The sequence below is a fragment of the Geospiza fortis genome, unplaced genomic scaffold, assembly GCF_000277835.1.
Source record: "Geospiza fortis unplaced genomic scaffold, GeoFor_1.0 scaffold59, whole genome shotgun sequence".
Taxonomy (NCBI): Eukaryota; Metazoa; Chordata; class Aves; order Passeriformes; family Thraupidae; genus Geospiza; species Geospiza fortis.
The window spans coordinates 529,939-556,471 of record NW_005054381.1 but is presented as its reverse complement, the minus strand read 5'-3'; positions in this window follow the sequence as shown (position 1 = coordinate 556,471).

Genomic DNA, 26,533 nt, shown 5'->3' with positions numbered 1-26,533 from the left:
AGGTTTATCTCTGCCTCCCTTGCAATCAAGTAGGATGTGATGTCTCCATCTACTTCCTCATTCTCTGAGGCATCCTACACACCTGCCAGTGGAGACCAGCAGAACAGAGGTCCCCCCAAAAAGAGCACTGAAAACAAACATTGCTAGCTAGAAGCTGGGAAATCAAATTATAAAGGCCCTGCAATCCTGTTGCCCTGAATGGCATGAAACAGCTTTCTACTCACAGCTTCTACAGCTTGATCTGCTAGCCCTGCTCCTCAGCACTCCCTCTCCTCTTCCCCATTCAAGCACACACTGTGGGCATCTGTATCATGAGACAGGGAAATTTCTCCTCCTGCACTACCAGAACACAGAAGAACTACTACAGTCCACTCTCCTGGCCTCAGCTTTAGCACACCATGCATGCACACACACCTTGTTCATTGTATTTCATGCTGGCGTCAGAGATGTATTGTATTTTATGCTGGCTCACTCTGACCAGCAGCTCAGTGCAGCAGGAACAGCTCACACAGCTGCTGGACATCAGTCACTGCCCCCAGTATCTGAGATATCTGAGATACAAACCCACTGGGCTGCCTCCATTCTCTAAATACACATGTACTAAACTATGTGTGTTCTGCACCCATGACTTGTTATCCCCCACCACTCCCTCTAAGAAAACTCAAGCTGGGCAACACCTGAGTTTTGCATGCTGCTGCTGCTACAGAGCTGGAGACAAAGTGAGGGGAAGTCATTTTAATACACAAGACAGGTTAGAAGCAGTCTGGCCTTCCAGCTGCCCAACAGGCCATAAACAACCAAAAGCTGCTTGCAACACAACAAACCCAAACCATGCAGCAGGCTTTTGATATCTGGTTGAGACAGATTTGAAGTATCAGATCATCCTTGTTCATGTCGGTTTCTAAAGGCCTGATGAGGACACAAAGCTGTTCAAACTCCCTTTGCTTGCCTTATTTCACGTGGTCCCAGACTGCTGCAAAGCAAGGGCACAGCACAGGGCAGTGAGAATTACATCTCTGCAGAACTCAGCCCAGGATCCAGCTTAGATCCACTGAGTCTTAATCACAGAGCACTGGAACTGATGGTCAGGGGCTGCATAGCTTGGAGGGGCTAATGAAGTTGTAATGGGACATTTATCAAATGATTTTTAAAATAAACATCATTGATTTCCTTGCAAAATGTAGCACTTTAGTGACATATTTGGGAGTGGCTCAGCTACACAGTCCCTGGGGAGCCAGTACACCACACAGAGTAAACGTGTCAGCCACTGCAGGCACTGCAGTCTGTGTCAATCCAGCTGTTCCCCCCAGCTGCATTTAAGGACCATCACAATGAAGTAAAGCAAGGACTTGAGACAGTCCATCTCCATCTCTGATGAATGCTCTAACAACCAAGCATTTGAACACTTACAAAGTACTGAAGAAAACACCATTTACTACAATGTCATGACCTATGATGGTAGCTAAACCATTCATATTTACTAGCCAGGATCACACAGATGGTCAATTGTTGAAGTCTCACTGAGGGGTTGCTTGCTAAGCTGCTTTAACATCTTCACTCAGGATCTTAGGAATAAATGCTAACAGGTCCCCCTGAACAAAGATCAGGAGATTGGTGTTTCTAATTGTTTTGGATGGTTTTGATTATCAAGCCTCTTAGAGGGGTGCATCTCTCTCATGTTCAGAAGACTCATACGAGGAACTCTCCTTGAAAGTTTTTGAAAAGCAAACATGTTTCAAGAAAATAGTTTTCTCATTTTGAGAAGCCAGCATTTTCCAACATAAAAAAAAGTCACTGAGTAGTGCACAACCAGCTACAGCTATTATCCTCAATTATTATCCTATTCCTCTGGGCACCTTGAGGGTAAGTAATTTCTTCTTGTTATCTTGTTTCTCAAACATGTTAAAACAAATTTCCTCTACCCTTTCCTTGACTCGGCCACTCTGCTTTTGTGCGATCTCCTTTGTCAGCAGCAGCTCAGTTCTTCCATGGCAAAGAACTGGCTGGATTTGGTGGCTGTGGGAGGTAAAACACACTCCCCTGCCTTGGGATACTTGGCTGCTCTCTGGAGACAATTTGCAGTTCCCCAGACAGAGTAAGTCTTGGTGGCTATTAATAATCTCACTGCTTTTTCCCAAAGGAAATGGACTACAGAACTGTTTTTCCCTATCCACCACATTATTCAGAGTGTCTTTTGAACCCTTGCACAAGCCGGCCACAACAGCTAGTCTGTCAGCCGGTTTTTCAGAATGAATTTCCATTATTTATTTCTAATCTCACCTGAAATTATGTCAGACTGGTTTTAACTGAATTGTGTCAAACAGTCACAAATGGGGCTGGTCAAAACAAATAATAACCACATGGAAATCACACCCAAACCAGGCCCAGATCCCAGGCTAAGGTTACAAAAGAGAAATCACTGCCAACCATTAACTTAAAAACTGGGAGTCACAAAATAACAGCCAGTTAAAGCCCTTGACAGCAAGCCACTGAGGAGGAAGACCATCAAAACCAGTGACAAAACAGCTGCACACGAGGGAATTTCAACAGACCACCACTCTATAATATCTCCAGATTTGTTACTGCTACTCCAGTCAAAACACACTTAGTCAGTGAGCACAGTTAGAAAAGCAAAATCAAGAGCATGCACAAAAGATGACTCTGCTGGCACTGCACAGCTCGTTGTTTTAGGTCACAATTGATGACTCCACTGATGTAAATTAAATGCAGCTGCAAGACCCAGAAGGACAAGATGGACAAAGTGCTGGGGAAATGAAACAGAAGAATGAAATTCAGCAGTCAAGTGTTATTCATGAAAGGCTATTTAGTGATCATTTCAACATTCATCTTTGGTTATTGGAGGAAAACCAGAATGAACATTTAAGATTTAAATAAGAATTAATGAAAAATAAAAATGTGAATAAAGCCACTCATCTGCACTAATGGCTACTAAGAGATTGTCTGCACCAAGCACTTGTACTCAGTGACAGCCACAGTCTCCATACTTCAACAATAAATGAAGGACCATTGAAAACTTTCAGGGTTCCAGTGGTTCTCCTAGACAGATTTTAGAGTCTGCAGGCATTTATTTCAACTCAGTAAAGCAAGTACAACTGTCTTTTGCTATATCAAAAACTGAAAAGCTGCCAGCAATACTTACGCATACTACAGAAAACATTCTGCATGACTTCCATCTGGTATTCATCAATCTAAGTGGATGTAAGGATGGCATATGTTACTGTTCTCCCACAGCCTAGAGAAAGTAATCATCTTGCCCTCCTTGATGCAAACAGCACATATTTTTACATGAAAAAGATGTTTTTATTTAATTTTTATTTAGTAGTTTTTAACAATCTAGGTACACTTGTATCTAGGAGAAGGTCTTCTGGGCATTTCTACTGGAAGTACCAGACTGGGTGGAATTCTGTCTAGTTTTCCAAAGGAGAATACTATCTGCAAAGGGAGACCAAGAATCACACTGCAAAGAACTAGGTGGTTTGCCACACTGAAAGACGTGAGCCTGTTCTTCTGCCCATGGAGTAGAAATCCTCTGAACAAAAACTAAAACTCAAACACACTTCGTCTTCTATCATTATTAATGTTAAATTTGCTACAAGTCTTAAAAGCCTCATGGACAAGCTGAATTTTTCCAAGATGAAGGCAATAAAATCTCAGGGAGCTTCTAATTGCTCTGTGTTAACCAATATTTTCTATCTCACTGATAGTGCAGATCTGCTGGCCAGCTTTGTTACAGAGGAAAGCATTGTGTCCATGTGATGTGAACTGCAGAGATGTATTTGCCAAAATGTGGACTGAAGGTTTAAGGAATTAACACAGCTGGATTTCTAAACACAAAGAAAATGGATGAGCTAGCTGAAGTCTTTAAAAAAAATCCCACAAGGGATCAAACTGACTGATAAACCTCTGCTACAGACAGAGAGCATGAAGCAAAGCCCAGTGAACTCAGGGCAAGGCTCTTTCACATAAATGGACACAGATCAGGTTCCAGCTCAAAGTATGAACACAGAGCCTGCTCGAGTTTCAGCAAGCACATGTGTAGCAGAGCTTGCTCTGCAAGGAGGCACAAGCTTGGGGATTGGGGTTTTTTTCCCTCATTTCTTGTTGATTTTGAAACTATTGATATTAAATAAATTAAACAAGAAACCCTAAACGATGTTAGGGGGATTGACTGAAGATATTCACCAACTATTAAAAACCAAAACAAGGAAAAACATTCCTCAGTATTTTAGATTCTACTGAGTACAGTCTTTTTTTTTCCCCTCTCATGACTATTTTCTTTGAATCTGATGTCCCAATCCTGCTCTTTGCATTCCATGGTATTAAACTCCTTGAAAATGAAAGAGAAACACACAAACCCAAAGAGCAAGCTGGCAGCAAAATTGTACCAACTGCAGGGAAATATAATATAATAAAGCTTTCAACAGCATCAGCCATAAACAATCCTGTAGGGATTATTTCTAATGCTTTGCATTTCACCAGAATAATTTTTCACCAGTATGGACAGAAAGTGTGGGATGGAGGAGACACCAATGTGGAAAACCTGATTCAGACAGACTTTTCTGGCCTTTCCTGCTTTCCCAGAGGTATCAGTGTATCTATCACTATAGGATATACTTCACACATTTAAACACAAATATTTATTTTTGAGAAATACAGACTCTGCTGAGAGACTAGACTGGCATGGGAGAAACCAATTGATCTAAAAGTGAGCTTGCAGAGCACAAGGAAATGCCACACCACAGACACCTGAGCTAGCTCGTTCTGTCTCCTGTTAGGAGGTTTTCATTCCTCATGTCACTTCTCTAGTCCTTTTCCCCAGTCCCAGTGTGAATTCCTCTTTCCCAAATGACAGCTCATAATAACATTTAAGTTAAGGTCGTACCAAGAAAACAGACAGTAAGTGTTATCATGGCCAATCTTTATCCAAGTTCCAAATAATATAGGAGAAAAATGTTAAGCTATCAGAGCATTTTCAATGAAAAACACAGAAAGTTGTCTAACAGAAAGTGCTCATAACAGAAGAGGGACGTTGTAGCCACCTCACTGTCTTATCTGGGGAGAATGAGTCTGCAAATGGCAGGTAAAGATGAAAGGTCTCCAAGGAAAGAAAAGCAGAGAGTCCACCCTCCAATGCTAAAACAAACAAACAAAAACCCAAAAAAAACCACAGCGTCAGATTTAATTATATGAGAGAACCATAAATTCTTACCACTTGCAGCCCAACACAGCTTCAGCAGTGTATTCCTGCAAAAGGAACACCACTTTTGGTTCAATATGACTATTTCTTTCAGAAATTAAATAATTTAAACTCCTCAATGAAGGATCCCCCTTGTCTAGAAGGATGTCACTCTAAGGGGTAACTATTTTGCTGATAAAATTTCATACCAAATTTATAGTTTCAATACAAGTTTCAGATTCCATGCCACTGAAAACACAGGCCAATTATAACAAGGGGACAACAGAAGCCATTTGAGGAGTGGGACCATGGCCATATTGGTTACCAGCACCTCTATTTACCTGGGGGATGTTTGGGATTGTTTTGGTTTTTGACGGTGGTTGTTAATTTTTAAAGCAGAAAAAACTTCAACCATGAAAATCATCTTCCAAAAGAAGTTATCAAACTGGTCCAGCTCACAGCAACACCTCTGAGGGAAGAACACAACTCCTTGCAGAGGTGGGTTTGTGCTGCTCGAGTGCCCCTGCTCTGGGGGAAATGCAGGCACAGAGATCTCCCAAGGCCTTGAGCATACAGGGTCAGAGATAGAGATGGACACAGTATTTGACCTAAGGCCTTGGAGAAGGCTTGAAGGTTTAGAATAAAAAAGTGAAACAGAGACAAAATAAGAATAAAGGTTTGTAGGCTAAGCAGAAATATGTTTTAGGCAAGTAGAAATATGCCTCATGTAAATGAAAAAATATTAAGCAAGATGGTAGAAAATTTTAAAGTCCAGCAATAGAACTTGTTATAGAGTTAGTAAAAAGTAGAAGATACAGCAATAAGTTTCTGTAGAGTTCTATGATTGGATAAAAAGAGATGCATTGCGGCAAATCATTAAAACATAGCAATTAATGATTGGTTTATGAAGATGCTAGTGAGCTTTGTGGAAGCAGCTGATTGGATAAGAAACATATAAAAGATATTGTAACTAGAATTAAAATGGCTTCTGGTGTGATAACTTTGGATATAAGAACCTCACAGTCTCACCCTTCCATGAGACTGATCCTGCAATAAACCATCTTTTAATTGCCCCTTCAGTCAACCCCATCTGCTCTGTATCCCGAACACTGCTCAAACCCAGGTGATGCAGATCTTGGTTTACCACCTCTCTCAGTCCCCAAAAATGATTCATTCTCCAAGACTACATGATTCATTCTCAAAGTCCCACATGCACAGGAACCTGAGAGAAAGGGTCAAAAGGTAACTCTTGTACAAAGGTGGGACTCTCCCATATGTAGACATCTTTCATAACCAACAACTTCTCTCATAACTCTGAGAGGAAATCTATACTGAAGATGTTTATTTTTACTATATCAGTGCTTTGGAACAGGAAAAAAAAGTGCCATTGATTTCAGTTGCAATTGCCCATTCTTCTGTTTACAGCAGGATAGATTTCAGTAAAATGATTAGAAACAGGAGCAATGTTTTATAGCAGTGGCATATTAATGTTTCAGAGACTAATCCTGTTTTATTAAGCCATGATCATCAAAAAGCCAAAACCATGAAAACTGAAGATGTGCCCTCAAACTGCATATTTAGCAATCTCTTTAAATGTACTTTATTTTTACATCAGAGGGCTGTACAAGTTCAGTTGTGTATTCTCTAGAACCAATTAAGTCATAATAACTTGACATCTTGCCACAATTCTCTTCTGTTTTGCCACCTACATTTTACATCAAGCAAATAATGTAAAAGCAAATAAAAATCTGTGAAGGTCCTTTTAACCTTGACAGTCTGTCGTATTGTGAAAGTCAGAGTAGATCAAGAATTTCTCTTCTTTTCCCAGTCTTCCCTCTCATTCAAACACACAGGTTTAAACATTTACATGTCTATTCATAATTTATTGGAGCATTTGCCACTCATGACACAAGTACAGCTCTAGCCTGCAGGAAAAACAATGACTAATAGTTGAAAGACAACGTTCCAATTAGTCTATGGGAAGTACATCCATGCTCTTTGCTTGGTTCTCAGGTGCCAGTAAGCTCCAAGTGGGAAGTCTGACATCAAATATGTCACCCAGAAAAATATACTGCTTTCAAATAGCAGTAGCAGTTAGATCAGAGACTGATTCTCTCTTCCAGTATGTACCAGGTAGACTTATCTTTAAAGAAATCCCCAAAAATATGAACCCCTTAAGAAGGCTGGTGAGGAAAGCTGTGCTCAGAGTTCTGTTCCTGACACTGGGACATGCTTATTCTGCTTCAGAAGACATGTGCCAGACTGTATTTTGTGTCTCAAATTTCAGTGTTAAGCATAGAGAAAAATAGCAGAGCCAGGAGATGCACAGAAAAGTGGTTGTGCAAGATGAGAATTCCACTCTGGCCACCTTTGCAAGCCAGGAGGACCCCTGCAATGAGAAAAGCTGCAATGAGAAAACCCTGCAATGAGAAGACCCTATAATGAGAAGACCCTGCTTCCCTCAGCTTCTTCCCTGTCACAACAGGGGAGCCTAGCCAAGTGCCATTCAGCATTTGCTTGGGTGCCATCTTTGGCATCCCAGCCACAGACTGTTGATCCTTAAATTAACAGACTTGGAAGCACAAGCATCTCCTCAATCAGGAAGCATTGCAAGTCTCCAGATTGGGTTTACTGAATAAGCCTTTTGCTCCAGGATTGTGTTCATCTCCATGATCCTCCTTCCAAGACATCATGCATCTGCAGCCCAAATCCAGACTTTGGAGATAAATTAAAGCCTAAATTTGCTTATTCTCTATAGACTTAGAGCAACACAAAGCATTCACAGAATCCCAGAAGGGTTTGGGTTGGAAACAACCATAAGGATGATCTACCTCCACCCCTCTGTCATGGGTAGGGACACCTCCCACAAGAACAGGTTTCTCCAAGCCCTGTCCAGCCTGGCCTTGAGCATTTTCAAGTTGCATTTCAAGGGGCATTTGCCAATAAAAAACATCCAAAACAAATCAAAGCGAATATTAGTCACCTGAGGGCTAGGGCTGCCATGATGTTTTATCATCCAACTTCCTCCCCCTTTTTAAATAAGCTGGCATAGAGCTGGCACAGCCTGTGCTGCATCCCATGCCACAGCCATGGTCAGAAGCTGTGCAATCCTCCTGTTCAGATGAGTACTGGACCTGCTCCAGTTTCCAGTTACATATGGTCATGATTACCAGCTTGCTTTGGAAAGCACAGGGACTCTGAAAACAGCACGTCTGGAAGGGGTTTCTCCTTTTAAAACAGCTCTCTGTGACCTTGAACGAGTTTCACATTTAGAGTTTTCAGTGTATTCTAGTACTCTGGATTACTTTTTTCTGGGATTTTAGTAGAGAATTTCTTTTACCTTCTTCTGATGGATCAAGATTTCATGGAATTTGAGATATGGCCTGGCCAGTTTTTAAGTCAAGTCCCTTCTGTCTGGACAAGAGGCTAGGAACAAGGGAATAGGAAAAAAAAGGACAGATATCAACAGGTACCTCCACTCAAATAAAGAAGCATGTTATCTTCCTGAATATATTATGCTCAATCCTCATGTTAATGAGAAATATATAAATAGAATTGGGCATTAACTGACAATTAGATTTTTTTTTAATGGGAAGGACATGAGGGATTTTGTTATTAAGGGAGTTAAATTCTAACATCTGTTTTCAATTCTACCAGCTTATTTGTCTGTTTATCCCTACAGGCTTTCAAGACATCATTCAACACTGCTAATTAAAGCTGACAAATTCTGTTCACTGTGATGCTTCCTTGTATCCCTGCAAGCCACTTATTCATGTCAGTGCTGTCACTGCAGGTGACACTGCTGCTTGATGGAGAGGTGACAAGGGTGGAGTGCCCCTGAAGGGATGAGAACAGGTTCACCTTGTCACCTGTCAGACAGAGGAGGGAAGAAGTGATGGATGTGATGGATGGCAGTGACCATTGCTCTGGCCACATGTATTTGTCTCTTCTCCAGGCTTGGTCAGAATCATCCAGTTTTCTACCATGTTTTGCTTAAAACAAAATCTATGGCAATATTCTCTAGTACATTACTAAAATGCCACAGAAAAGGGACTCCCATTTAATAATACATTGCAGACATACACAAACACACAGTCTGTTTCTCTTGGCAGTAAGAGCCCCATCTGCAGCAATGCCCTCAGGAAACTTGCTATTTGTGCTCCAGTCAGAGCAGCACAAGGCTGATTCAGGAGAGCAGCAGCAGCTCACGTGGGAGTGGGCCATGCCTAGGAAGGCATTTGCAGAAGCTGACTTGGCCCAGATAAAATGCTAGAAGCCACAAGAACCAATGACAAGTTTATTCATTACTTCATATCCTGGCCTGCAGACTTCATAAATCCAAACATAGGCTGTATTAGCTACTAATTTGCATATATTTTTCTTCAAAACAAACCAATAAACCCCATGCCACACAGACAATAGTGGTGAAAGGTCAAGCAAGCAGGCCAGGGACAGCCGACTATATAATCCAGGCCTCAGAACTCTGCATCCTATACACATTTCAGTGCCCTACACACACAGTCACAAATGGAACAGGTTCAGGAGTGACTGCTGGCATCCACAGTGGGCTGTGCAGGCTGGACATGTGCCACAAGGAGCATACCCAGAGAGGGAATGAGTCAAACAGAAATTTTCCTTCTCTTTCCTCACATAAGAGTTTTGCAACCAGAAAAGACTTCTTTTTTTACCTTTGGTTTTTTGGTTGTTCTTTTTTTTCATTTTGGAATGACCAACATGCTTTTCAAGTGTATTTTTAAAGTTGTTAGAGTCTAGAAGAGGCTTTTTATTACCCAGGTACACAGTGCTCAGTACCTGGGAGCCTGGCTCCCTGGCTGAGGTGTCTAGACATCTCTGCAGTAGAAATAACAGCACAGCACAGCTCTGTATTGAATCCACTCGTTTTAGCATCAGAAGTCATTTCATGCCCCAGGTTGCCACTGTCAAACACATCTGTTGTATGAGAATTATCCACTGCCAACTTGAGAGCAAAGTAAAATATGTCCAAATTATCTGTGTTCTCAAGATAACTTCACCTCCTAAAAGAGTACATGAAACAACACACCCCTCAACATCATCACCACTGCTTTAGTCACTCCAAAACTCACATGACATGCAAACACATCTAAAAATCCACTTTGAGGACAGACTTAAACTGAGAATGGTAGCTTTGACAGCAATATTCCAACAACTACTACACTGCATGCTAGGAATATATTAATTATGTATTCCAAATGCTTTCACAGAATTAGATTAAAGCACTTCTCTCAAGCCTCTAAGAAGCAAAAACAGTCATAGAGAAAACAACTGTTATTTAAGGCAGTTTTTAGCTTCATTTGTCTAAAGCTACACTTTCATAGTTCAATACACAAAAACATTATGACATATATGCAAATCTGATATTTTCAGGCAAGAAAGGTGAAGTCCCTATATATGAAAGGTTGAAGTCTGATCTTTAAAAGAAGCCTGCAGCTGGTTTCTGTCATCTTTCCTTCTCTCCTTGTTTCAATAAGCAGACCCACAGTTTAAGGAAAATTATAATTTTGTCCACAGGAGAAAAAGAACAACAGACCTACCCACACTGAGCCAAGAATTCACCTTTTCTCTGGGGGAAAAAGACTGGTACTTCTTAAAAAAAAAAAGAGAGAAGGGCAGAGATAAAAATCAAACTCTTCAGGTTTTCAGCTAAAAAATTTTGCAAGTAAATAGTAAGAAAATAAGAGGTAATCATATAAAAGTATTTCCCACTAATTCGAACACATTTTGTTTCCTGCTTTCTTTCCTCATCTAGTCTAGTATTTTCCATAATTACTGAATTGAAGTGGAAAATATTTTTACAACTTCCACTCCTGCTCTGTACAATAGAAGTAAATATTCTTTATTCTTATTCTTCGTTCTCAGACTTGTAAGATGATTCCTGTATGGTTTCCCCCAACCTCAAGTCTAAAAGATACCTTTTGCCTATTTATGCTACATCTCCCAGGTGCAATAGGTTAAAAGCACAAGAGTCTTCTTTTTTAAAAAATAAAGATATTTTTATATCTTTAGTAAAATAAAGTATTTTACTCTACCGGTTTGGGATGTTGAGAGCCTCTGAATCACTCTTTGAAAGGTAAAGCTTATGCTGTCACAGGTTGTCACACCCTTCATTTGAAGGTTGTTGATCACTTGAACACTTCTCTTGCTGTGGCTCTGTTCTGTCACATTTCCCTTCTCCCAGCCCATGCACATGCAGGGTTCTAACAAAATAACCCCTTCAGGCAACACCAGCCAGCAGAGCACCAGCAGCAAGAAGCAGCAGGGACAAATGTATCCACTAGCTAAAATTAAGCTCTCCAGACACCCCAGAAACTCAGTTATTAAGCTTGAACTGCAAGAAACCCAAATGAACAGGGCACAGAGAATGAAGCCCATGACCCAAACGTTCAGGAGAGCTGAGAGCTCCCACCTGTAAGGGTACACAGGAGATCCACACACAGACCTCAGAACAGGTTTCTGTAAGTGTATCCACTAGAAAAAGTTAAAGGTTGCACAAAAAGTTTCTTAAAGAGATGTTCTTAAACATTTCAAATGCATCAAAATTAACAGAGACTAAAATTTTATCAATAAATCCTCACAAACAAAACAGTCCAGAGGAGGGGATAGAAAACCATCAAACTACTTCTTCACTTTAGCAATGCTTTGGGAATGTGAGTGCATTTTCTTTTAAAATGTTGAGCTGCCTAATTGAAATGCAGCTCATGTTGCAGCCAGGCTTACTTCTGGATCACTAAGAAATTGGTCCGATTTGGAAATGTCAGGATCTGGTTAGCAATTCAAATGACCACGGTGGTAATTACGGCTTTTCATGTTCCAGCATGTTGCACTGCATCAAAACTGACACAAATGCCTAGTTTTATAATATCACAGAATGGAAATAAATGTCCAAAATTATATGAAAATGTACTAGTAAGAGATTAATAACTGTTATTCTACGAAGAAAGATGGCTCTTTTCTACTAGTATATTTTAAAAAATGTTCTCTGATAGCATCTCTCCTTGAAGAAAACTGTATTATATTATCACTCACAAGCTATAATCGTTTCTGTCAGCACCAGTCAGAATTTTTGACAGAAAAGAGGAGGAGAAATTGAATGGGTTGTGGGGAAAATAGTGCAATCCTATAAATAAGTCCAAAGAGATACTACTTAAAGGTTCCCCTCCAGCATTTTGTTGACTCTCCCAGCCAGCAGACTAGAACATTTCAAGTGTTTTATTTTGATCATAAAGTGGAGGAACCTTGTGGATAGGGAGCAATGCATCATGAGCCATGTGTGCAGCTCCACAATCTGTGGTACCAATGTGTCATTTTGAACTATGGGCCTAAAGCAATATGCATAAGGGAAACTTTTCCTTTTTTTCAGGGAAGAAAAAGGAAGAAAGGTCTTTTGAAGTCTAATACGCCCCCAGAAGTCTTACAAAATAAAATAAATAAAGCAAGCACTGTCTTTAATAGCTCTCTTGTGCAGCAGCCAACTGAGTCACTGAGCTGCCTTCAGCTGTGGAAGGTTAAACAGAGATCAACACTTGGTACTGCTCCACACCTATTTTGCCATCTGATAGATCACACAACATACCCTCTAGTCATATACATGACTGAGAGCACAATGAACAGGCCAGTGCAATGTCCTCTCAGGCTGACCTGAGCCTCAGAAGGCCCATGCTTTCTCTGCAGTCTTGTATTTCCTTTCCATCTAAGAGGCTGGGTGTCCTGGTTTTGTCCATTAATTTATCCATATCCTCCCTCTTGTCCCTTGCAGTGCTGCTGTGTCATGGGGTTTGCTACTTGTTCTGAGCAGCATCTACACCACTCCCTGTAATTCAGCACAGAACAGGGAGTGATGCCCAAGCTGCAGATCCCTCAGTACACTACCCCACTGTACCCTGGTCCTGATCCCAGAAGGAACAATTCTATCTCTGCTATCGTGCTTCTGGTCTCCCTTGGCCACTCCACCCTCTTAGACCAAGATGGAAGTCCTTGAAATCACCAGGGAAGGGGATCAGAGAGCTGATCAGATAAACCAGGAGGGGACACAAGGGGAAACTGATGGTTTGACACATTTTGTCTTCTGGTTCACAGGAACATAACACAAAGTGCTCAGAAGTAGAATGTTTCCTCCCATAACCCTCAGGCCAGATTAAAATCTAACAGCAGTGAACCAGACAAACCAATAGTCAGTTGTTAAGGTTAGGAGGTATCATCAATACTTAGAGAAAAATATGAAGGTTTCTGCCTTGAGGAATGTCTTAGGTTGCAAATGCAAGATGTGGCAGGGGGTGTGTGTTCTATTGCCATCTGTTAGAGGTGGGGCAGTTGTCTTCTGTTCATTGGGCCACCTGTTAAAACCAGCTGGGGCAGTTTTCTTTATTTCTTCCACAACTCACCCACCCTCCAAGAGATATCTTCTGTTAATTCGCCAGTGAGTGTCCCTGCATGGCAGTTAAAATTCCATCATCCCATGGGGAGATGCTCCGCCCAGGGGAGGAGCCAAGCATTCCTACCTGGATACAATCTGAGGTTTGGAACACCATGGGTAGCCTTACCTACTGAATTCCTAGAGGACAAGAGCTACATAACCACCACTGGACCTTCAGAGGAAGACCAGACACAAAAGAACTTAAACTTCTCTGTTTCTTTAAAAAACCCTCAAAAACATACCAACCAGTGACAATAGAGGGGAATTCATTAACTACTATTCTACCAGAACCAGTCAATCAAACAAATAATCTTTTCATCTGGGAAAAAAAACCACATCTTACACACTCAGCAAACATATTTCTTACTCTGCAAACAGGCTGCTTCTATCAAAAAATCAAGGTCTTAATCTACAGCTGGGATACCATAACGTAGTGATTGAAAACAAAACCCAAGGAACTCTGCTGAGGCAATGGTGCTCTGCATAGGAAGCACATTCATGTGTCACAAGATTATTTAGAGCATTTCTTGCCTTTAGAGCATGGGAAGTAATAAACAAAAATACTCTAGAGTCATTTTTTGCTGGGATTATTTTGGTGAAAAATGAAGCTTATAAATTCACAGTGAGACAGTGAACCAGTGCAGAGACTTACAACAGATTACAAGGTATCTACAGGCTCTCTAATTCTTCTTCTTCAGCCTTTTTTTTAATATGTTTAATAGTGACTTTAAAAATTAACTACAGGGTGAGCAATGAATCCTTATGGCTTTGGATGTACCTGAATATACACAGTATTACCTAATACTGCATTACAAATGCAACAAATATGGCATTACACATTTAAGCATGGAAAAAGAAACACATTGCCTTATGTGAGAGATTCTCTTTCTCCTGCAAAGAGCCAAAACCTGAGCTTCTTGATTCAAAATTTAAAGATGACAGCTGTGCACAGCAGGTGACCAAAGTACTCCCATTATAATTTGTGAGAATACACTCAGATGGCTGTCACCATTACAGCAAAATTAAAAGTTTGAGAAATTAATTTGACATAAAAATAAAATACCTCCTCTAGAGAAGTCACTTTTGTGTAAGATGAAACCAAGAAAGAAATTCTGAGGCTTAAACTATAAACTGTTGCAAAAAGAGATTTTTTTTTTCTGTACAGACTTCAGTATAAAAAGGGCCTACCTACTACATGCACAGGCTTCCAAGTGGGAGTTACAAACAATAATTGTAGAAGTAATTAAAGAAAAAAAGGGCAAATAGACAGATTGGATTCCCAGTAGATGAAGGCCGTCTAACAACTTACAATGAACACGTTTGAAGTCAACTTCAAGTAATATGCTAACAAGAATTAAGTGCATCTGTTTCATGCTCCCTGAGAATAATGTCATCAAAACTGAATTCAAATGTTTCAAACCTACAGAGAGCCTGAGCGTGTCTTTGACTAATTAAAATTAACCATGTTACTGAGGTTACAAGCTTAACCCTTTGGACATGAGCAGATCCTTGCTAAGGTCACTTCATCAAGCAAAATAATGAATGTCTGTGTTCAAAAGGCATGAACAATACATTTTTTTAATTAACATTTTACTGGATTGAGGGAGATTTATGGAGTTATTGGAATTTTGGAAGACCCACAATAGCAGTCCTCAGTCATAATACTATGGAAACATAACAATATGCAATAAAACTTAAGAAAGCAGGTCAACACTTGAACCTTGGCTGAATTATTAATAAGCCTAAAATAGTGTTTGACACCAAACTACTCTATTTTTACTAAGGAGTATCAATTAGCTTTTATTTTGTTTAAAATAAGATAAACAGAAAAAAGATAGATTTAATCCTTGTTTGATGTCATTGAGGCTGTTGCATCTTCCAAGTTCATTATGTAAACTATAGATCTTGTTTTCCTAGGTCAAATGGAAAAGGGAGCAGAGAATTAGAACTGCTGTCTAAACAGAAACTTCAGGGTAGTGCAACAAGTTCCAAGGTTCTTTTCCAGACTTCTTTTCTGTAATATAAAATATAATTTTTCTATAATATAACAAAAATTAAAAATTTTAATATAATATATGATAAAATATAAAAACATATTTTATAATAGAATATAAAATGGGAAATTAAAATCATGGTACAGAAAATAAATATTAGGTTTCTTCGACTTCACTATGCAGAAAACCAGATTAGCACAGGGAGGGAATGCAATGAAGGGAAATCCAGATCCCCCATTACCAGGCAGGAGGTGAGCTCAGCCCAGTGTGCAGTTTTTAGTCCCTGTGCCACCAGCTTTGCCTTCCTGTGCAATCCCTTCCCTGCTGGGAGGTGCTGCTGGGTATCACAGTAATATAAAGAATTTAGGTGAGAAACTGACAGCTTTAAAGACCATTATTTCCTTTGCAAAGCATAGCAATCCATGCTAAAGTGTTCCCTGTGGGATTTATTCCTGTCTGAACACAGATTTACTCACTGTGTTCCAACTGCCCACATGACTATAGGCAATTTTATTTTTTTAGCATATTGGCACGAGCAAACTCTGAAACCTACTAAATGAAAATAATCTGCTTATGTCACAAAATAAAATCCCCTTATTTTATCAGACACTGATCTGATTATTGTCTGAATAAAGCTAATCAGTGTAATTACACAGTTTAAAAGTGCACACTGTGGATCCACAGATCCTAACAGACAATACTTCTCTAGGTGTCAGCTGTGTTTCAGATTTTTTAGATTGAAGTTTTATGTAAAGATTTTTTTTTTCAAAAAACCCATTGGTTTCAAATTATTCTTTCAAATTCAATTATATAAATAGAATTGGAAGAAGTTTCGTACCATTTGCTTTCCAATGAGGACATTCCATTAAAAGCTAACCATTTTAAAGATGAAGCAAAGTCATTCCATGCATTGTGGTGCTCCATCAACAAAGGGCTGGGTATGGAAATCCACAGTCCCACTCTATTGCCCTGACAAAGCTGATCAGCAGTTTACTTGACTATTAAACATGGACCATTATCACTTAATATGACCATTGTCATTTCATATCTTAGCATTGATATGTGAGATTGCCAAAGGATTCTAATCACAGCAATATCATTCAGGTTAAAAAAAAATTAAAAGTAACCCATGAGGTATCTAGCAGCTTTTTCTAATTAAACAAAAGCACATCAGTGATTTTACAGACAGTACTACTGTCACTCCTATAGAGACAAGGGTCAGTGCCATAACCTTCTTCCTCATGTCCTGTGACAGACAAAATTTGATTTAAGACTTTCCAGGAGTTCATTGTCTATGATCTGGGAATTCCAGCTTTACCTTTACCCAGTTGATCCAGCTCTGAGCTGAAGTATCAGTGATGTTCTCTTGCATACAAGTTCAGCAGCTCTGGGTTGAAAACCACTTTGACATTCCTGGCTTGATATCCTGCCCTCAACAAATGCATTTGATGCTCATGTATTGCCTCCTGGCTGCCTGCTGCCACAGCCATCTGTCTGCATGGCACACTGCCTGTGGGCTAGGGGATGTGCCAGCTTTACTGGGGCACAGATGCCAAGAATAGGTGGTCTTAAATGGACAGGCAGCACATTAATTCACTGCCACCTTGTCTCACTGCCCTCTGACCCCCATCTCAAGGAAGGCAAGAGTAGCCATACAAGAAGAGACCAGGAGTCCATCCAGAGTTCTCTCTGATTCCAGACACAGGTCATTAACACGTACCTTGAAGTGAAACGAGCTTCAAGAGCTGAACAATTATGAAATAACCTGCTCATCAAAAGCCTGGAAATATTTCAGCTGTAAACATGCACAAGGGCTAATCCGTAGAAAGTGCTATAAACCCTGGAGTGAACCCTGTCATCTAGAACTGAAAATGCCTCAATGCTGTTAAACATGTAAAGCAAATTAAAGTCACTCTAGTCTTAACACGGTGCCTTTATTTAATACACAGTTGAAATTAATATGAAACTACCCTTTTCTGTGTTTTCTTATCTCCACAATGGAGACAAGCTTTAAATTGAACTGTTTTATTGCCTGAATATGAATAATAGTGACATAAATACAACTGGTTCTTTTGTACCTTAATTCCTGTGAAAGTTAAAATCCTGAAGAATGAACGCTGGTACTTAATTTTCATGCCTGTCCCTGTCTACCAGACTGTTTGCCATGGGTAGGCAACCAATTTACTGGGGAGATCCCACAGCCTGTGGTGAGGACAGGACACACTCACAACTGCCCCAACCCATACCAGTTCCCTTAGGTAAGATGGTGAGTGGACTTCCAGGGGATCAGGAAGGAATGTTCACCACTTTCCACTCATGTTTAAGGAGCTGGTGAGGGAAATAGCAGTGAGGAAGAGGCTGCAGAGTATAGGGATTAAAGGACTTGCCCTGGTGCCAGTTTTCATGCCACTGCTGAAGTAGCAAGTTACCAGGTAGAGCGTGTTACCCAGTGTGTGCCCATCTGACAGCCAGGCTCTGTACTGCTGGCACAGGCAGAGCAGGGATTAAAAATTAGCCTCAAGGCTAATGGCAACAACACAGGACAGATAAATCACATGGCATTAAAAAGCAAAGTTGATGGAGTTCCAATACACACACGGGGTTCCTCTGAGGAGGTGAGATCCAGCCAGCACCTATAAATACAACTGACCTTTTTGGCAGAGAAAAGATTTTTGTAAATACATTTGATTTCCCCTGTTGTATGGCACACAAAGGTGCCAATTTTGAAACACATTTGAGCACTGAGTACAGCACAACTGCTTTCCAGTCCTGAACTAGGCATTCTACCATAATTGGACAAAGCCCTTTTGAAAAAATATTAAAACACCACAAAAACCCAAACATCTCATTGATATTCTGCTCAGACAGCAGAAATTACTTACCCTGTCTCCACTTTTCCTTAAGACTTCATCTTTCTCTCTCTCCACATCTCTCCTGTGCTCTTCCCACCCCACACTCCTGTACAGCTTTCAGATAACCAAAGACCAGTCATGAAATACAGTCACCTACATTTGTCAAGTCAGCTACAGCAATAGCTGACTGTGCTCCAGATAAACACTGACCTGAGCCCAGACTTTAAAATAGCAATGAGCATAGGTTCCCTGAACTGCATGAAACTCCAAGTAGATTTACCACAAGGACAGAACAATGCTGAATTCCACCAGCTGAGCTGGCCCCCTTCTTCTGGCAAGAGGGGACAACACTTCAAATGAGAGCATTTCATGTCAAATTACAATCAATTTGGCATTTGCATTATTAGGTGTATAAGCAGACTACATGCACCAGACAAACATCTTTGTGCTCCACAGCAGTTGCCATTATTTATGAATGCATCTCAGCACTTTGCTGCTTAGAACTGAGCATCACTACCTGGCACTGCTCGAATGTCTCAATAGCAAGAAACTTTCTATGATAATTTATTTGTGACAGCTACAAGAATAGTGAAAAATAGAGTTGTAGTTCTAGTCACAAAAAAAACATTTCAAGTCTTGCCACAATGGTTTTGGGCATGAGGCCAGGTGTGCTAACTAACACCAGGCATGTTTCCCATGCTGGAGCTCTCACAGCATCCCTGAGGCTCTGCCTTTCATGCACTCAGGTGCACTCCTCTGCAGAACCCTTTGCTACTGGCAGGAAAGGGATGTGCACATGCCCTTACTGAGCAACTTAGCTGTTCTTTAACAGAGTAGCTCTCTTCACCTGCTTTTGACCAATGCATTAGCAGCCAGCAGAGGAGAGACTCTGGGATTTTCCCAGGTAGTTCAGTAGCTAACCTGGGCTGTGAGCAGGTTAGTTCACCTAATGTGCAGCCAGTACTAAATTGGACTCTTGAACCTGAGGATAATGAAACCAAAGGAGGGCTCTTGACCCACAGCCTTCCTCTCAACTCTGCTCCAGGTCCTCTGATGGGACAAACAGAGCTTACCTCACCACACCTCTGGCAAGAAGTCAGTCATGGGAGCTTCACTGGCTTCCTATAAAGAGGTGGCAAAACTCCAATGCATCCTTCCCACGCTGCATGCACAGAAAGTTGTCAGCACACTCTCTGGATCAGATTTGTTTCATTCAGTGTATATGTTGATCTATTTATGTAGCTTTTCCAGCAATATCTGTGTTTATTTCCCACTGGAAAACATGATGAACATTAAGATAAATTCCTTCCATTCTTGCTATTTCTACACTATAATTACATTACAGTTTTTAGAAGTTAAAGTGGTGAAAAGCAACAGTCCACTCTATTTGAATGGGAGCAGATTGCACTTGCTCAGAATTCTGTAGAATTTACTTGTTTGCACAACTGCAAACCATTGTGGGGAAAGAGGGTTACTATCACCATCATGTTTGGTTGGTTTTTAAAGGGCTTGTTTTTCCAGCATGTAGCAAATAACATCTGTAGTTATCCTGCCTTGGTACCCTGAGCCTCCAACACAGATAATTACAGCAGAGACAAATGAGCTAAGGCTTGTTGGAAGATCATTGAGATCACTGGTCAGCGCAGTGTTAATAATGCCAGGGCTGTGGTCTGATCCCTGTATGGGCCATTCACTTAAGAGCTGGACTCGATGACCCTTGCAGGTTCCCTCCACTCAGAGTATTCTGGAATCTCAGCTGACACATTTCCCTGCAAGCACAACAGTCTCCAGCTCTGCTCTCTATTGGTTCCCTGCTCAATTAAGTTTCTCGAGTCCAAAAGGGACAACATCCCACCATTTTCCTCTGAGAGCTTCAAAGTTGTTTTTTTTTTTCCACTCTCTGCCTCTCACCAAACCAAACCAAAAAAAATAAAAAAAAAAAAAACAAACATTCACACCTTTCCTCTTTTGTACCCATTTGAGAAGAAAACATCCCTGCTCTGGGAGTTAATGGCACAGTCCCAGGGTATGCAGGGACTGAGCTATGTATGCTCCTGAGTGATAATTCCACTTTGCTGCTTGCTGAACAATTCACAGCATTCCTTCCAAAGGAGGGAGATGCCTTTCCCCATCACCCAGGGCACACTGATCTTTAGCTGACCATCTTACTTTTAAATAAAAGCTTCAGAAACCCTGCTCTCCCTTCGTGCAGCCATACCCTGACACAGAGCTTGGCAAGGTTCCCTCCAAATAGGAAATTGTGTGCATGCACATAGGAACAGAAAACATCTCAATTCACAGTCTCAATTCACAGTAGTATAAACCCTTGAAAAAGCAACTACTCACATTACCCAAACTAGAAATGTAAATGGACATGAATAAAAAAGCCCACCAAGAACAAATGCCAGAACAGAATCCCGTGTCATTTCTAGACACGTTTACTTGTATGAAAATCAGACTCTTTTTGTCAAGTGATGTTCTTCAGAAGAGTTAGTACTGTGTAAACAAAAAGTCCCAAGCAACTTTAAGAAACAGAGTTGCTAGAACAAATTCACATTGGTGCTGCAAATTAGGCAGAGGTAAGTTACACAGAGCTGCATGTCACAGCCTGGTATGATAGCAGGCAACTTTACAGAGTGCAGAAGTTACCACTACACTATTCCAAATCAGACATTAACCCAGGGTACCCATTGACAACAGAAGGATGAGGGGGGAAAAAGTCACTCAAAAGAATGTATAAAGCCTCTCTGTTCAAAAGGTTTGATAAAGCAATTATTGAAACATTAACTAAACCCACCATGTAGTAAGAAGGCCAGCAGCCACCTGTATTTCAACACAAGCAATAGTTAAAAGCTGTGCAAAAGCAGATGCTGTGTGTAAGGAGCTTTTATTGGATCTGGACAGAGCTTCAAACATGACACCCAACCAATAATGGAATAACAGGTACCTAGTAGGACCAGAAATGTGTGTTTCCTCTCTTTCCCAAAAAAAATTTTTAAAAAATTTTTACAAAAGAGACAAAACCTGTAAGACTGAACTGCTCTGTTGCTGCTCAGAGGAGTTTGTATCAGTGCTGCAAACAGGACTGTCAAAAGGCAGCATGACATCAGGCATTTGCTGCAGATCTGTGTTTAAGAGACCAGAAAGGACCCCAGAGCCTTGCACAGTGGTGGCACACTGTACCACAAAGCAGCAGCTCCCATGTTACCCCTGGAATACCTGTGAGCCCATGGCTGCAGCAAACTCATGCTAACAACAGCATCTTTACACTCAAGGATGTGACTTCTGTACTCTATGCTTTTAAACACCTTTGTTCTTTCTTGTACTCATTAGAAATTAAAGACAATGATTTGCACTTTCCTGGATGTAACTGACAATATAAAAATATAATAGAAATAAAATCTAAAGTTTCCACCTAGTATTGATGGAAGCAACCCAAGTGCCATTACTTAGCACAGTAACCTGCTACAGCTCCTGCCTTTAATTCTGTTCATGTCTTGCTATGATGATTTGGATTTTGTAGCTTTTTCTCCAAGGAAAATTCCTAATATGAAGAGCAGAGAGCTAGCCAAAATTAAAATTCATGTATAATACACAGAAAATGTTCCTTCAAAGTATTATCTCCAGGGATTATTTTTACTTATACACCTCATTCTTTCCTGTAGAGAATCTGAAAAGTTTAACTAAATACATCCAATCTCACTGGATACATTTAGACTTGAGAATATCATTTCAGTAATCATAAAACCATTAATATTAGAAAAACTGACATTACTACAGTAATATTGTGCTGATATAAATAATTGCACTTGTTAGCATAAAGTCCCTATAAGAAAGGTCACATTACTATACAAATTGCCTTTTAAAAAATAAAAATTAAGCTTGTATTCCTCCTTATTATAAGAACAGCACAGGTCATTAGTGCATTTAAAGTGGCTTTCAAATCAAATCAAATTTCCCAGAGTTTTAAATGGTTTCCAGCTTGACCTAGCAGTTGAGCAAGAAAGTAAAAATTTAGCAACTATAATCACAAGCAACTTCATTAAAACAAATTCATGTGGCTGGAAAAACCTAGTATGGAAATAAAATATCTAGAAAAAGCCATAATGTAGTGGTGATAAAATAAATTTCAGGTGCTGGCTTTCATTTTTAAACATACCTAATCTAAAACAGCATGACATTCAAGATAGTAAAAAGCTTGAATTCTCCTATTTTTTCAGTTGAAACAAGTTACAGAAATTGGCACAAATTTAACCAGCCTTTGGTCTGAAATTATACTACTTTGGAAAGTAAATAATCTTCATTCTGCCACTATATATTTTCTTAGTTTCATAAATATTCTTCCTAATGTTACCTCCATTTAAAATACATTCCTCTAACAGGCTTTGTTCCCAAAATGATGGCCAAAAACTCATTAAGAATTTGGAACCAGTGTGAAGGATTAACAATGAAAATGCATTTGTTTATTCTGTGAGACAGGACATCCATTTATGGCACACATTGACTCTTAAATTCAGTGGAAATTTTCTAATTTATATGACAGAAGTAGAAACACATAGCCAAACAGAAATTACCAGCTGAGTGTCTTAAATAAACAAAATCCCTTACTGTTTCTGCTATGGCTTCTCCCCAGTTGCCCATCCATTTAGTTTCTTGTTTCAACCAGTCAAGAGTTGGTTTTTTGAGATGGTTATTTTTCAAAACCATGTAAACTTAATATATCCTGCCATTGAACAACAGAAGCCTCTTCCAATGACTGTCTCATTTATCTTTAGAACTCAGGGAACCTTGAAGCAGTCTAAACAGAATAAATCATTAGCATTTCCTACTCTAAAGCATCTAAAGAAAGCCATTCTCAGGTCAGAAAACAGGAGATACCCATAAGGGATAATGTGGACATTCAGGATGTTAGCAGGAATCGACCCAAAAGTTTGTCCCTTCCCAGGGACCACATCACTGGTTTTTCTGGGGAATCAAAGTCTGCCTCACCCCAGGAAATGCTCAGTGAATTGTCAGGCACTGGTTCCACGTAACCATAATCTCTTCTACATACACAGCTCCAGTCTTTACCTTCCTTGGTTCTGCATCTTGGATTCTCCTCCTTCAAGGATGCAACATTCCTCCAGGAATTCCTCCATTCTTCTCCAGGAAGAAGATGGTTTAGCTCTTTTGAGGCAGAGTGAGTATTTCATGCCTACATACCCAAACAGATTCCTTGGTTCTGTACAGATGAAGAGAAGTCAAACTACCAGAAGATATTCAGCATTTGGGACAAAAATTCTCGTGCTCCATTCAGCCTAACCCATACTGGGGTGCTGGCCAGCACATAAATGGCTTTAATGTCTTTTAGTTATAAATCAAAGACTACAGCAAAAATCTTCTACCAAGTTTTCAGGGCATCTGCTGAGGCTCAGAAGTTGCAAAGAGGCAGATAAGTAAAACAAGAAAAGCTTTTAATCCAGCTGAATAACATCAGACTCCACAATCCCCACAGACTCTTCATATCTAGCAATTCTCATAGCAAAATAAAAATCTAAACATGGATCAAGAGAGCAAAGTCATTCTTCAAGGACTTAAAATCAGACCCCAGCTGTAAGTGATTAGGGAACAAAATGTATTTTACACCTTCTGTAACAAGGATAGCCACACATGGTTGTGAGCAGGCCCCAAGTGTGCTCTGGCCATGCTCCAAGCTAACTGGAAAGCATGGAATTATTAACCTAGCCCTGAGGAGCACCTCACAGCCCTTGTTTTGTGAGCACAGACTGCCAGCTCAGCTTCAGTGTTAGCATGGCCCATGCCTAACTGATGGGATGCTGCCAGCATCTGAAAATACTGGACAAATGCATAGCAACAGGGAATACTCCTGGATGGCAAATTTCTCCTCAGCCATTCCACTAAAACTGAACCTAAAACATACAGCTGGTGTAGAAGGGAGCATGAACTGGCCACAGGTCCCAGCTCTATGGCCACATTTGTTCTCCTTGAAATCTGAACCCCTCTACCTCAACTTATGAAGCAAGGTAAAATGGTAGGTGTTAGGAAAGCACAGGTCCAGACTGTTGGCTGCAGAGCCAGGAAAGGACATTCCACACCTCAAAGAAAGAGCTTGGAACACTTTCAGAGTCTGCAGAGTGGATAGAAATGAATGCTATTCTATTTTAACAGGGTTTTTGGTTCTATTAGCAAGTCTTCTTGGCACCTTTTTTCTTTTCACATGGAGTTTTATTCTCAGAAACAGGTACCAGAAAGACACACAAAGGTTGCTAACTTTAAAATATTCTTTTGTATCTACACTGCCACTAAGGTAAGTGATTTCCTCAGGGAAGGAATACCAGGAATGGATGTCAGTGCAAGGGAAGGCCAGCTGGTCTCCAAAGTGTGGGCACATTGCAATGCAGTACCAACTGTACTGCAGTTTAAAAGCAGGCTCCTGAATTTTGGTTACAAATCCTGGGTAGTCAACAAACAGGATGGTACAACCCAAGAGGCTGAACTTGTCAGGGGTAGTGTAGGGTTTGCATGCAACAGCTGAGGATGGGGGAACCACTTCCATCTCTACCACCTCTACAGACAGCAGCAAGAGGGGGGCAAAGGAAGGAAAAGAAAAAGAAACCCTAAAAAAAACCAGTAGGATTTGAAAACTTACTCCATTCATTTTTACTCAAACAACTGAAAGCATGAGCTTGCTTGATATATTTCTTTAACAAGCAATATGAAAACAGCAATCAAAACTTCTTTCACCTAACTGCATGAGCTGCTATCCATGCTGTTATTTGTTTGTTTATTGGAATAAATGTCCTGTTTCTGAACCCAATTTTTAACAGATGCACACACTCTAAGTGATGGTTCCCATGATCTTGGTATCAGGATCAAAACAGAGGTAGTCTGAGTACACACACACAAATACAGGCAGACCATCAATAAGCCACACTTACCACTAGCACATGCTGCAGCATGGAAATAATAAATGACACATCAAAGCACTTCCCAGCTGTAAAAGATTCTCCTTTTTAATTCATCAGCTCATTCAACTGCCACTTCGTTACAGTTTATATTCCATACTAAGTAATCAGAACTCTTTTACTGGACTAAATATGAGCTAATTTGTAGCAATTTGATCCAGAAGACTTTAATAAAGGCTTTAATATCACCTTTTCTTTTATTAGAAAGTATTTTTATGATAAAAGCAAAGTTTTTTGACTTTCAGTAATTCAACATTTGGTCCTAATGCACTTAAATGGAAAAAATACTTAGAGGTTTTGAAAAGCCTAAAATAGAGAAACATCTGCTAAAATTTAGGTGCAGCTGTTTGGTGAAGAGGTCCAACTCTAGAAAAGCCAGTATTGAAAGCTCCCTCTGCAATCAATAAAAAGTCTATTTAAAAAGTCATGGAACAGGGTAAAGTATTTGTTCAGGTTCAAAGTGATTTTTTTGTTTTGTTTTAAAAACATTGACATCTTTTGGTCATCAAAACTTGGATGAATTTCTTAATTTAGTGTCAAACAGGTGTTTCAGCCAAAGCCCCAACCAGGCCAAATTCCAACCAGGCCATAGCTTGTGCTTTTTCATAGCAGACAGAATTGTTTCAGTTTTAAGAATAAAGATTCCCAAAATAGTCTAATTTTTGGTACAAGAGGCCTGTTTTATTTCCTAGTTTTTAGCCACTAGTGTCACTTCAATTGTCAACAAAGTCACTTTTATGTTAAGCCTTATTACCAGCTTTAGGCTCTTTTAAACAACTCTACACAGATTTGTATGAAAAGCATCTTACACACTATTACTACATTGTTTTCCAGTTGGGGGGAAATCTGAAGGGCATATACATAAAAGCTTAATTCATATGAAATTTGCATCATTTTGTCCCAGGGAAGTGTGACTGAAGACTATTACAATCCTTAGCCTCAGCGAGGAAGGTAGTATCCTTCAATGTTGTAGATTTAATTCTTTATTCAAAAATTAAATGAAAGGGACTGATAAATTTCATTTTTTCAGCAATAACAATAATCACTAAACCTGCACCAGGCAGGTAAGATTC